The 12,334-nt window shown below is 33.2% G+C and overlaps 1 protein-coding gene across 4 annotated transcripts in view; it reads right to left on the bottom strand.

Moving 5' to 3' along the window:
- Positions 1-12,334, bottom strand: part of COL24A1 (collagen type XXIV alpha 1 chain) — a 387,744-nt gene that overhangs the window by 338,574 nt on the left and 36,836 nt on the right. The gene's annotated exons all lie outside the window — the stretch shown is intronic.

Here is a 12,334-nt window from a genome sequence, read left to right as displayed (position 1 = left end):
AAATCAGAGATAATCAGACCAGATATCTGTATTGTCTATAAGATCTAATATGTATTGTCTATAAGAGATGTGTTTTAAATGTAGAAAGATAAAGGACAAGAAAAATAAATACCAGGCAAACAATAATCATAAAAAAGCTGATGTGGCTATTACTATCAGACATACTAGACTTCAAGAAAAGGAGTACTAGGGCAGCCTGGGTGGCTCAGCGGTTTAGCGCCACCTTCAGCCCAGGGCATGATCCTGGAGACCTGGGATCGAGTCCTACATCAGGCTCCCTGCATGGAGCCTGCTTCTCTCTGCCTGTGTCTCTGCCTCTCTCTCTCTGTGTCTCTCATGAATAAATAAAAATCTTTAAAAAAAAGAAAAAGAGTATTACTGGAGATAAGGAGAGACATTTGATAATAATAAAAAGGATCAGTTCATTAAAAAAGACACAACAATCTTTAAACATGTATGCACAACACAGAGCTGCAAAATAAATGGAACAAATACTGACTAAATACTTCCTAAACATTAAATAGAGAAACAAAAAAAAAAAAAAAATAGAAAGAAAGAAAGAAAGAAAGAAAGAAAGAAAGAAAGAAAGAAAGAAAGAAAGAAAGAAATCCAAATAACAGTTGGCTACTTTAACACACCTCTTTCAATAATTAATGGAACAACTAAATTTTAAAAAACCCAGTAAGGATGTAGAAAAATTTGATCACTAAACCAGTCCCACAAGAAATGTTCAAGGAGACTCTCTGAGTGGAGAGGAAAGACCACAAATAAGAGTATGAAAATAAGTATATCTGCATAAGATGTTATATACAAACCTAATAATAAAAACAAATTGAAGATCAATAATAGCTATGCAAAGTATAGGGAGAAAGGAATCCAAGTATATTACTAAAGAAAATGAGCAAACCATGAAAGAGAGCCAGTTGAGAAAGGATCAGAGAGAAAAACTACAAAAGCAACCACTAAAAAAGCAACAAAATAGCAATAAATATGAAAATATCAATAACTACCTTAAATGGGAATGGACCGAATGCTCCAATCAAAAGACATAGGATAACAAAATAGATAAAAAAGACCCATCTATATATTATCTACAGGAGACTCCTTTCATCTCCAAAGACAGCAGAACTTTGAAACTGAGAGGATGGAGAAACATTTATCATGCAAATGCATGTCAAAAAAAAAATTATAGTACCAATACTTATATTAGACAAAATAGACTTTAAAACAGATTGTAACAAGAGACAAAGACACTATATACTCATGAAGGGAATAATCCATTAAGATATAATAATTGTAAATATGCACCCAACATGGAAGCACCCAAACATATAAAAAAGGTTAATAATAAACATAAAGAAACTAATCAATAGTAATACAATAATAGTAGTGACTTTAACACTACACTTACATCAATGGACAGATCATTCAAAGATAAAATCAATAAGGAAAGAGTGACTTTGAATGACACACTGGAATCATCTCACACTGGTGAGATGGATTTAGCAGATATATCCAAAAAATTCCACCCTAAAACAACAGAATATACATTCTTTTCAAGTACACATGGAACATTCTCCAGAATAGATCATATCAGATTAGAAAACAAGCCTCAGCAAATTCAAAAAGATAGAAATCACACAATGCAACTTTTCTGACCACAGTATTATGAAACTAGAAATCACCATAAGAAAAAATACAGAAAGCACAAATATATAGGCTAAATAATATGCTACTAAACAATGAATAGATCAACCAAGAAATTAAATAAAAAATTACATGGAAACAGATGAAAATTAAAATATACAGGTCTGAAATGTTTGAGATGTAGCAAAAGTGGTTCTAAGAGTGAAATTTAGGGACACCTGGGTGGCTCAGCGGTTGAGCATCTGCCTTTGGCTCAGAGCGTGATCCTGGGGTTCAGATCAAGTCCCACATCTGGCTCCTAGCAGGGAGCCTGCTTCTTCCTCTGTCTGTGTCTCTGTCTTTCTGTGTGTCTATCATGAATAAATAAAATCTTAAAAAAAAAAAAGAGTGAGGGATCCCTGGGTGGCACAGCGGTTTGGCGCCTGCCTTTGGCCCAGGGCGCAATCCTGGAGACCCGGGATCAAATCCCACATCGGGCTCCCGGTGCATGGAGCCTGCTTCTCCCTCTGCCTGTGTCTCTGCCTCTCTCTCTCTCTCTCTCTGTGTGACTATCATAAATAAATAAAAATTAAAAAAAAAAGAGTGAAATTTATAGCCACACAAACCTACTCGAGAAACAAGAAAAATCTCAATTAACAACTTAACCTTACACCTCACAGAGCTAGAAAAAGAACTATGGACAAAACCAAAACCAACAAAAGTAGGGAAATAAAGATAAGAACAGATATAAATGATACAGAAATTAAAAAGATAATAGAAGAGATCAATGAAATCAAGAACTGGTTCTTAGAAAAGATGAACAAAATTGATAAACCTCTAGACAGATAAAATAAGAAAGAAAGAAAGAAAGAAAGAAAGAAAACTAAAAATCACAAATGAGAGAGGAGAAACGATAGCCAACAGCACAGAAATACCAACAATTGTAAGAGAATATTATGAAAAAACTAAAGGCCAACAAATTAAACAACCTAGAAGAAATAGATAAGTTCCTAGGAACATATAGCCTAGCAAAACTTCCCAAAAGGAGAAATAGAAAATTTGAACAGGCCAATTACCAGCAATGACATTGAATCAATAATCAAAAAACTCCTAACAAAAAAAGTGCAGAACAGACAGCTTTACAGGCAAATACTACCAAACATTTAAAGAAGAGTTAATACCTATTCTCAAACTATTCAAAAAAATAGAAGGGTAAGTAAAACTTACAAATTCATTCTATGAGCCAAGCATTACTTGGATACCAAAATCAGATAAAGAAATCACCAATAAATAAATAAACAAACAGAGAAATACATGCCAATATCTCTGATGAACATAGATGCAAAAATCCTCAACAAAATATTAGTAAACCAAATCCAATAAAACATTTTAAAAATTGCCACAACGAAGTGGGATTTATTCCCAAGATGCAAAGGTAGTTCAATATTTGCAAACCAATCAACGCGATTCATCATATCAACAAGAGACAAGAGAAGTGTATATGATCATTTCAATAGATGCAGAAAAAGTATTTGATAAAGTATAACATCCATTCAGATTAAAAACCCTTAACAAAGTAGGTTTAGAAGGAACATACCTTAACACAAGAAAGGTATGTTTGGAAAACCTACAGCAAACATACTCAATGGGGAAAAACTGAGAGCTTTTCCCCTAAGATCAGGAATAAGACAAGGATGTCCACTCCCATCACTTTTATTCAATATAGTACTGGAAATCTTAGACATAGCAATCAAACAAAAAAAAATAAAGAAAAGGCATAATTGGTAAGGAAGAAGTAAAACCTTCATTATTTACAGATGACGAGATACTATACATGTAAAACCTAATGACACCAACAAAAAACTACTAGAACTGATAATTCAGTAAAGTTGCAGGATACAAAATCAATGAAAAAAAAAAAAACCTGTTGCATTTCTATATAATAATAGTGAAGCAGCAGAAAGAAATTAGGGAATCAATCCTATTTACAATTATAACAAAAATAATAAAATACTTAGGAATAAACTTAGAGAGGTGAAAGACCTGTATTCTGAAAACTATAAAACACTGATGAAAGAAATTGAAGTTTATACAAATGGAAAGACATTCCATGCACATAGATTGAAAGAACAAATATTAAGATGTCTGTACTACCTATCTATATAGACTTAATGCAATCACTATCAAAACACCAAAAGTACTTTTTACAGAACTAAAACAAGCACTCCTAAAATTTGTATACGGCTACAAAAGACTAAACTAAAGTAACCTTGAAAAAGAAAAACAAAACTGGAGGTATCACAATTCTAGATCTCGTATTATATTACAAATCTGTAGTAATCAAATTAGTATGGTATTGACACAAAAATAGACATATAGATCAACAGAAGAGAACAGAAACCCCAGAAATAAACCCACAATTCTTAGTCAAATAATCTTCAACAAATCAGAAAAGAATATTCAATGGGAAAATGTCTCTTCACCAAATGCTACTGGAAAATTGGACAGCAAAAGAATCAAACTGACAACTTCCTTATACCATACACAAAAATAAAATCAAAATGGATTAAAGAGCTAAATATGAGACCTGAAACCATAAAAATTCTAGAAAAGAGCACAGGCAGTAATTTCTCTGACATGCGCCATAGCAGTATTTTTCTAGATATGTTCCCTGAGACAAGGGAAACAAAAGTAAAATTGCACTATCGAGACTACAGCAAAAGGAAAGTCTGCACAGCAAAGGAAATAATCAACAAAACTAAACAATAGCCTACTGAATGGGAGAAAATATTTGCAAATGACATAATCTGATAAATGGTTAGTATCCAAAATATACGAAGAATTTAAAAACTCAACATTCAGAAACCAAATAACCCAATTAAAAAATGGGCAAAAGACATGAACAGAAATTTCTCCAAAGCAGACATATAGATGGCTAACTAACACATGAAAAGATGCTCAACATCACTCATCATCAGGAAAAGGCAAATCAAAACTACAATGAGATTTCATCTCTCACCTGTCAAAACAGCTAAAATTGAAAACACAATTAAGTTTTAGCAAGGATGTGGAGAAAAAAGAACCCTCACACACTGTTGGGAACACAAACTGCTGCGGCCACTCTGGAAAACAGTATGGAGGCTCCTCAAAAAGTTAAAAATATAACTACTCTATGATCCAGTAATTACACTGTAACACATTTACACCCAAATCACAGAAACATTAATTCAAAAAGATATATGCACTCTGATGTTTACCGAAGCATTATTTACAATAGCCAAATTATGGAGGCAGCCCAAGTGTCCACTGATAGATGAATAGATTAAGATGTAGTGTGTATGTATGTGAGTGTATATATATATTATATATAATGGAATATTATTCAGTCATAAAATAGAATGAAATCTTGCCATTTGCAACAACGTGGATGGAGGTATAGTGCTAAGCAAAATAAGTCAGTCAGAGAAAGACAAATACCATATCATCCCACTCATATGAGGAATTTAAGGATGAAAACAAATGAGTAACAGAAGAAAAGAGAAACAAAGCAAGAATTAGAACAAACTAATAGCTACCAATGGGAGGTAGGTAGGAGGATTAAAGAGAGAAATTAAAGAGTGCATTTCTCATGATGAGCACTATGTAATATATAGTATTGTATATTATGTAACATAATATATTACTATATATTAATATATAGTATTGTGTAATACAATTTTATAAGTAATATGTAGAATTATTGAATATACAGAATCATTATATTATACACTTGAAATTAATATAATACTGTTTGTTAACTATGCTGGAATTAAAATTAGAAGTTTAATAAACAAACAAAAATACATAAATCTTTTAAAGTACACATGGAATATTCATCAAGATAGACCACTTGTTGGTCATCAAACTGCCGCAATACATTTTAAAATATTGAACTCTTCCATTGAGCACTCTCTAACCACAGTGGAATTAAATAAGAAACTAATAACATTAAGATAACTAGAAAAACTTTTAAGAGATGGAAATTAAACAAAACAATATATTCTAAATGATCCATGAGTCAAAGAAACATACATTTCAATCTGAATGGTATGAAAATGCAACATATCAAATTTTGTGGGATGAAATTTTATCAGTCCTTAGAGGAAAATTTATAGCTCTAAAATGCTTATATTAGAAGAGAGATTTAAAAAACGAAATACTAAATAATTCATAGGGGAAAAAAAAGCCAAAAGTTACCTCTTTGAAAATATTAATGGAAATGAATTCTTGATTTCTGCCCAGACAAAAACAAAACAAAATAAGCTCAACAAACAAATAAAAACCTGACATCATGTTCCTCCTCATTCTAATAGACAATAAATAGCTCCCACAATACCAGTATTCCACTGCTTAAGACATAGATTATCTTTGACTCTGCTCTCTTATGTATGCCTGCTCTCATATGTATCTTACATATGCCACATATGTAATTCATCAGCAAATCATACTGACTGTACCTCAAAATGTGTATGATCACTTCACACCACCTGCACTGTTTACACTCTACCCCATGCCATCATCACCAATGACGTGGACTTGGGTAGACCAGTGAAGTAGTCTCCAAACTGGTGTCCCTATTTCCACCTTTTCCCTATCCTACTCTATTCTCCACATGAAACCAGAACCATCCTCCTACAAAATAAACTGGATGATAACATTTATCTACCTAGGGTTTTTTGTGAGCTTATTGGTGGGCTGTTTTAATCTGATTAACCCTCCATGTGCCTGTCACCCACTGGGTTTTTGTCACCTACCTATCACATGGGAAAGGGTGGAGGGCTCCTTCCAGGGTAGTGTAAAATCCTTTTAAGGTTGGTTTCCTGGGGAAATGGGGAGGTGGGGGCACTTTCCCTGCCAGCCTTTCTTGTGCCTATCCTTCATTAATGTCAGCAAAAAAAACAATGCGCACTTAGACATTAACCTGATAGGTAGGCAGATACACGACCAACGCCCTGATTGGCTCAACTCAGCACACCCTGATTGCTTAAGACAGTTCTGCTAAAGAGCTCATAAAAACCTCTAAACTTAGAAACTCTCAGGGCAACCCTCTCCAATCCCCTCCCTCTCCGGGAGCTTTGTACTATTGCTCAATAAACTTTGCTTTGCTGGCCACCACTCTTTGTCTGTCTACTTCTCTATCCTCAAAGCAACTGTGACCCAAGAACAGCTGGCACTAAAGGTGAGAAATCTGCATCACGAGGTCCTACATAATCTGGCTCTGGCTATCTCTCTGACCTATCTTCTAGGATTTATCTCAAAGACTGTCAAGCAGCCTCCTGCCTCAAGGCCTTTGGATTTACTGGGTTATTTTTGTAGTTTTTCAACCCTTTCCTCATCAGGATTGCAAAAATGGTAATTTTAAATTCTAACATGCTTTCCTCATTTCCTAGCTTTTTCTATAAAGAGAAACTACCCTTCATCAAGTATTCGGTTGTCCTGAGGTTACATTCTATAAAAAAGCAAGATAATTTTATAAGAAAACTTTTATTCTTTCCCCTTACTTTTTCTTCTATTTATCTTTTTTTCAAAATAATGATATATTGTGGCATAATAAAAATATATATTTAGTCTTTGTTCCTGGGTTCTGGCACAGAGCTCCTAAAACCCTTGGAATTTCCTGAGTCATACAAGTGTCTTTTGTTATTCATAACAATACCCTTTGACCACATCTGAGCTTATGCTAATGAGGTGACTCAGGGTGGTGCCCATAGATAGCTTCAGGATGGAGGCTAGTCACCAGAAAGGCAAACAAGTGGCTAGAGGGTGGGAATTCAGGAGCAGGGGTTAGGGTGAGAGATTGAGCTACACAAATTTTTGAACAAAGAGATTCCAAGAGCTTCCAGGTTGGTGAACAGAACACACTGATGTGCCAGGAAAGTGGCATTACCTGGAGAGGGCATGGAAGTTCTAAGCCCCTCACCTTCCATACCTTGCCCCATATGCATCTCTTCCATTTAGCTCTTCTTGAGTTGTATTTTTTATAATAAACTGGGAAACTTGAAACTGGGAAACTTGTTTTCCTGAGTTTGTGAGCTGTCCTAAGGCAGTACCAAACCTGAGGGAGTGGGAGGTTGTGGGAACCCCTGAATTGGTTGTCAGCCAGACAGAAATATGAGTAGTCTGGACAACTCCTCTGTGGCTGGCATCTCAAGTGCAGACTGTCCTGAGGGACTGAGCCCTTAAATCTGTGGGTCTGACACTAACTCAGAGTTGAATACACAGTTGGTGTGTGAGGATTTGATAATTTCAGAGATGTAATTCCTTAGTATTTTCTAAAGGTGACCGAGTGAAAGTTTGTCTGTCTGTATTTAGCATCATTATAACTCATGTATTTAGAGATACTTGATGTGAGTCAATCCACTGAACTTATTATCCTTAATTATGTTCAAACCACATCGCTCTTTGGCTGGTAGAAGTCTTTCAAATTGGCCCTGGAATCCTTCTGACACGACTCTAATTGTCTTTGATACCCAGAAGGAAACATTTTTAATACATTTAAGTCATATTTTAGCTGAAATCACAAGCACAGAATCAAAGGAAAGGACCATGTTATTTTGTCTCGTCCTTTAGAAGATGGTCCCTGTGTTGACCAGAATAACAGAGATAACGTTGTCTTCAGCATTTTAACATACTTTATATTTTCAAAATGCTGGACTGAACATTTTTCATAGCAATTTGATTCAGCAAAAATTCTTAAAATGGGTCAGCATCTATGCTCAATACATTTATTTATTCCCATATAAGGAAAATGGGACTTCTAGTTTAGAAGACATGGGGACATAGGGTCAAAACCAAGAATAGAAATAGCACTAAGATTATTCTCTGGGATTCGATATTATTGTTAATAACATTTGATTTAATATTACTAATGGGACATTGTTATTGCAGTTTGTTAAGGTTAGACGATTTATATAACTGGATTAAACATGGATTTTTTGTTTTATTGGCAAAGATTTTTTTATCTAATTTAATTTTAAAGCATTTTTTATTTGAGTATAGTTGACACACAATGTTACATTAGTTTCAGATGTACAGTATGATTCAACATCTTTATACATCATGCCATGATTACCACAAGTGTAACTACCATCTGTCACCATACAATGTTATTATAATATCACTGACTGTATTCCCTATGTTGTGCCTTTTATTCACATGACTTATTCATTCCATTACTGGAAGCCTGTATCTCCTACTCCCCTTCACCTATTTTGCCCATCTCCCTTCCCTTTGGCAACCATCAGTTTGTTCTCTGTATTTATTTGTCTAATTCTGCTTTTCGTTTACTCTTTTTTTTTTTTTTAAGATTCCACATGAGTGAAATCATATGGTATTTGTCTTTCTCAATAACTGGATTAAATTTGAAGGAACTATTGGCCTTGACTAAAGTAATATAAACTGTGAATGTTTATGGGAAGGTTTTAAGTTTCCTTTAAGAAGTGTTTTTGAGAAAGAAACTATCTTTACCACAAATAGATTGCCTGGACTAGAATTATAAATATATGGTAGTCTGAAGATATAGACTCTGCATTCATAACTCATATTTAAAGATCTACTGCATAATTAATCATATGTTTAATTAATAGTAATAAAAATATCCATCAGCCTGCAAATAAAGTTCATTAAATAGGAATATGATAAACTGTGAACCCAGATGGCATTTGCTGACAAGAAAAAAAAAAGCTATTCTCTCTAGTAAATAAGAAGTGGAATTTACTTTCTTGTAATTCTTTTAGAAGGACATTATTTCTACCATTAGTTTCTTGATTTCAGCTAATGATTTTAGTTAATGAGCTCAATAGTCTTCAATTGGCATCATATTAGTCTTACTTATGCTGAAAAAAATGGTGATGTAGCCACTAAAATTTCATGTGGCACTTCATCCTATTATTTAACAAATTAACATAGTTCTCAGGACTAGAGATCAGTTTCACTCTTCAGTGCAGTTTATCTTCATATGTTGTTGTAAGTATCCACAGAATAAGCTAGAACGTTGGAATAGACATGTTTTGTTACCATTGCTAAATGAATTCATAGTCTTTCAATTCCATTAGGTTATCCCACCCCACCCTTCCTCCTTCAGATCATATTTTATAAATTAATTACTATTTTGAGAGATAACCTGGTATTAGGAAGAGAGCAAGACAGATTAAACTCTGATTATAACTCTACCAGTTATAAATTGTTACTTTAGTTCAGTACTTAGCTCTCTATGTCTGTTTTCTTCTGTGCAAAGCAGAAGGTAATAAACCCTACTCTGAATAGTGCTCTTAATTGAAATGAATCTGAATGAGATACCAGACATAAAATTATTATCAGATATTAGAAGCTTAATAAGTATTAGTCCTCCATCCCTTATGATATCAGTGCCTTGTTACTAATATTAACTCAGCTTTTTGGTTCAGTTTTACATTTACTCAATAGTACCCAACACATACTGGGCACTGGGTTAGACACAAATGCAAAAATGAGTAAATTCTGGCCCTTGCATGCAAACAACTAAGAGTCTATTAAACCAACACATAAGTGAGAACTCATTTATCTGAAGAGAGATGAGAACTGCCCAGATCACTTTACATTTCCTGTCCTTTATGATAAATACTAATTTTATTGTAAAAGCAAAACAGAAAACAAAATGGATTAGTTTTACATCAATCTAGAATATTTTAGCAAAATAAGCTTTATTCTTATAAATTTTTCAATCACCTTATACATAGAACATACTTATACACTGTCTTAAGGTATTTTCATTCATAAGATTCATATAAGATTTTTGTTTTATTTACCAAATAAGAAGAGTGGTATTTTTAGCAAGTCACATTTCTAATTTGCCTAGTTGCCTTGTAAGTAGCTCCTTCAAGAAAAGAAAAACATTTCTTAAGTGTCACCTATATATAAGCATTACCAGATGCTTTATGTGCTTTAAATCATTTAACTTATATAAGGTACCTTTTGGTTCTAACGATTTTTATAAAGTGCATTAATCCAAATATGTTTGTATAGAGAGTTCATTATGCATTGCATTTTCTATTTCAGTTAAATCTTTTTAAATGTCAATTGCCTTAATTTGCTCTTTCCATAGATTCAGATAACCTCCTTTTGAAGTAGATTATTTCTTTTGCAAGAAACAAGATGACTTTTTATATAATTTTCTTAGAAACCAACAATTCTACCTCTGCTATTCTTGATAAATAATAACTGAGAAAAAACATTTGGGATTGCCTTTATACTTTAAAATTTCTTAATTAGAAGAAATCTTTATTCCTTAAAGGAAAATAAATCCTATGATTATATGTCAAAATTTATTGTCAAGACAGCATGCTCCACATTTTTTGCATTATCCTGAAAAAAAATTATAGGAGGACTATAAAGTTCGACTGTTCTATTGATCTTGGTTAATCTAAAATGCATGGTAAATATCTAGGAAAATTTTTAGAAAAACCACACCCTACAAGTTTATTGGATGCATTTAAGATACAGTGGTAATTTTTAACATCTGTCACAAATAAAACCTAGGAATAAATTTAATCAAGGAGGTGAAAGACTTGTATTCTGAAAACTATAAGACATGAACAAAAGAAATTGAAGACACAAATAAATGTAAGATATTCTGTGCTAATGGAATGAAAGAATTAATATTATTAAAATGTCCATATTACCCAAGCAATCTACAGACTCAATGCAATCACTACCAAAATTCCAATGGCACATTTCACAAAGATAGAACAAATAATCCTCAAATTTGTATGTAACCAAAGCAATCTTAGGAGAACAACAAAGCTGGAGCATTATGCTCCCTGATTTCAAACTATATTATAAAGCTATAATAATGAAAACAATATGTTACTAACATAAAAAGAGTCACATTGATCAATGGAACAGAATAAGGAGCCCAGAAATAAACCCATTCATATACAGCTGATTAGCTTACAAAAGTTAATCAAAAGGCAAAAATATACAATGGGGAAAGGACAGATTCTTTAATAAATGGTGTTGGGAAAACTGGACAGCCATATGCAAAAGAATGAAATTAGACTATTCTCTTATACTATACACAAAATAAACTCAAAATGAATTAAAGACTTTAAGACCTGAAACCATAAAACTCCAAGGAGAAAACATAGGCAGTAAGCTCCTTGACGTCATTCTTGGCAATGCTATTTTTAGATCTGACTCCAAAAGTGAAGGCAACAAAAGCAAAAATAAACAAGTGTGAATATATCAATTGAAAAGATTCAGCAAAGAAAATCATCATAAAAGTGAAAAAGCAACCTACTGAATTAGAGAAAATATTTCCAAATTATATATCCAAATTCAACAGTTCAACATTAAAACAAAACAATACAATTGATTAAAAAAAGGCAGAAGAGCTGATTAGGCATTTATTCTAAGATGATATACAGATGGCAAACAGGCACATGAAAAACTACTCTATCACTAGTCATTAGGAAATGGAAATCAAGACCACAATGACTTATCACTTCATACCTGTTGGAATGGCTATTATCAAAAAGACAAGAAATAACTAGTGTTGTTGAAGACATGGAGAACAGGGAACCCACATGCACTGTTGGAAGGAATGTAAATTGGTATAGCTACTGTGGAAAACAGTATGGAGTTTTGTCAAAAAATTTTTTAAAACTTCCAGTTATAAGATAAATGAGTTAAT

Source organism: Canis lupus, chromosome 6 (assembly GCF_003254725.2).
Source record: "Canis lupus dingo isolate Sandy chromosome 6, ASM325472v2, whole genome shotgun sequence".
NCBI lineage: Eukaryota > Metazoa > Chordata > Mammalia > Carnivora > Canidae > Canis > Canis lupus.
Note: the sequence above shows the minus strand (reverse complement) of the source record. Positions and strands in the feature narration are given on the sequence as shown.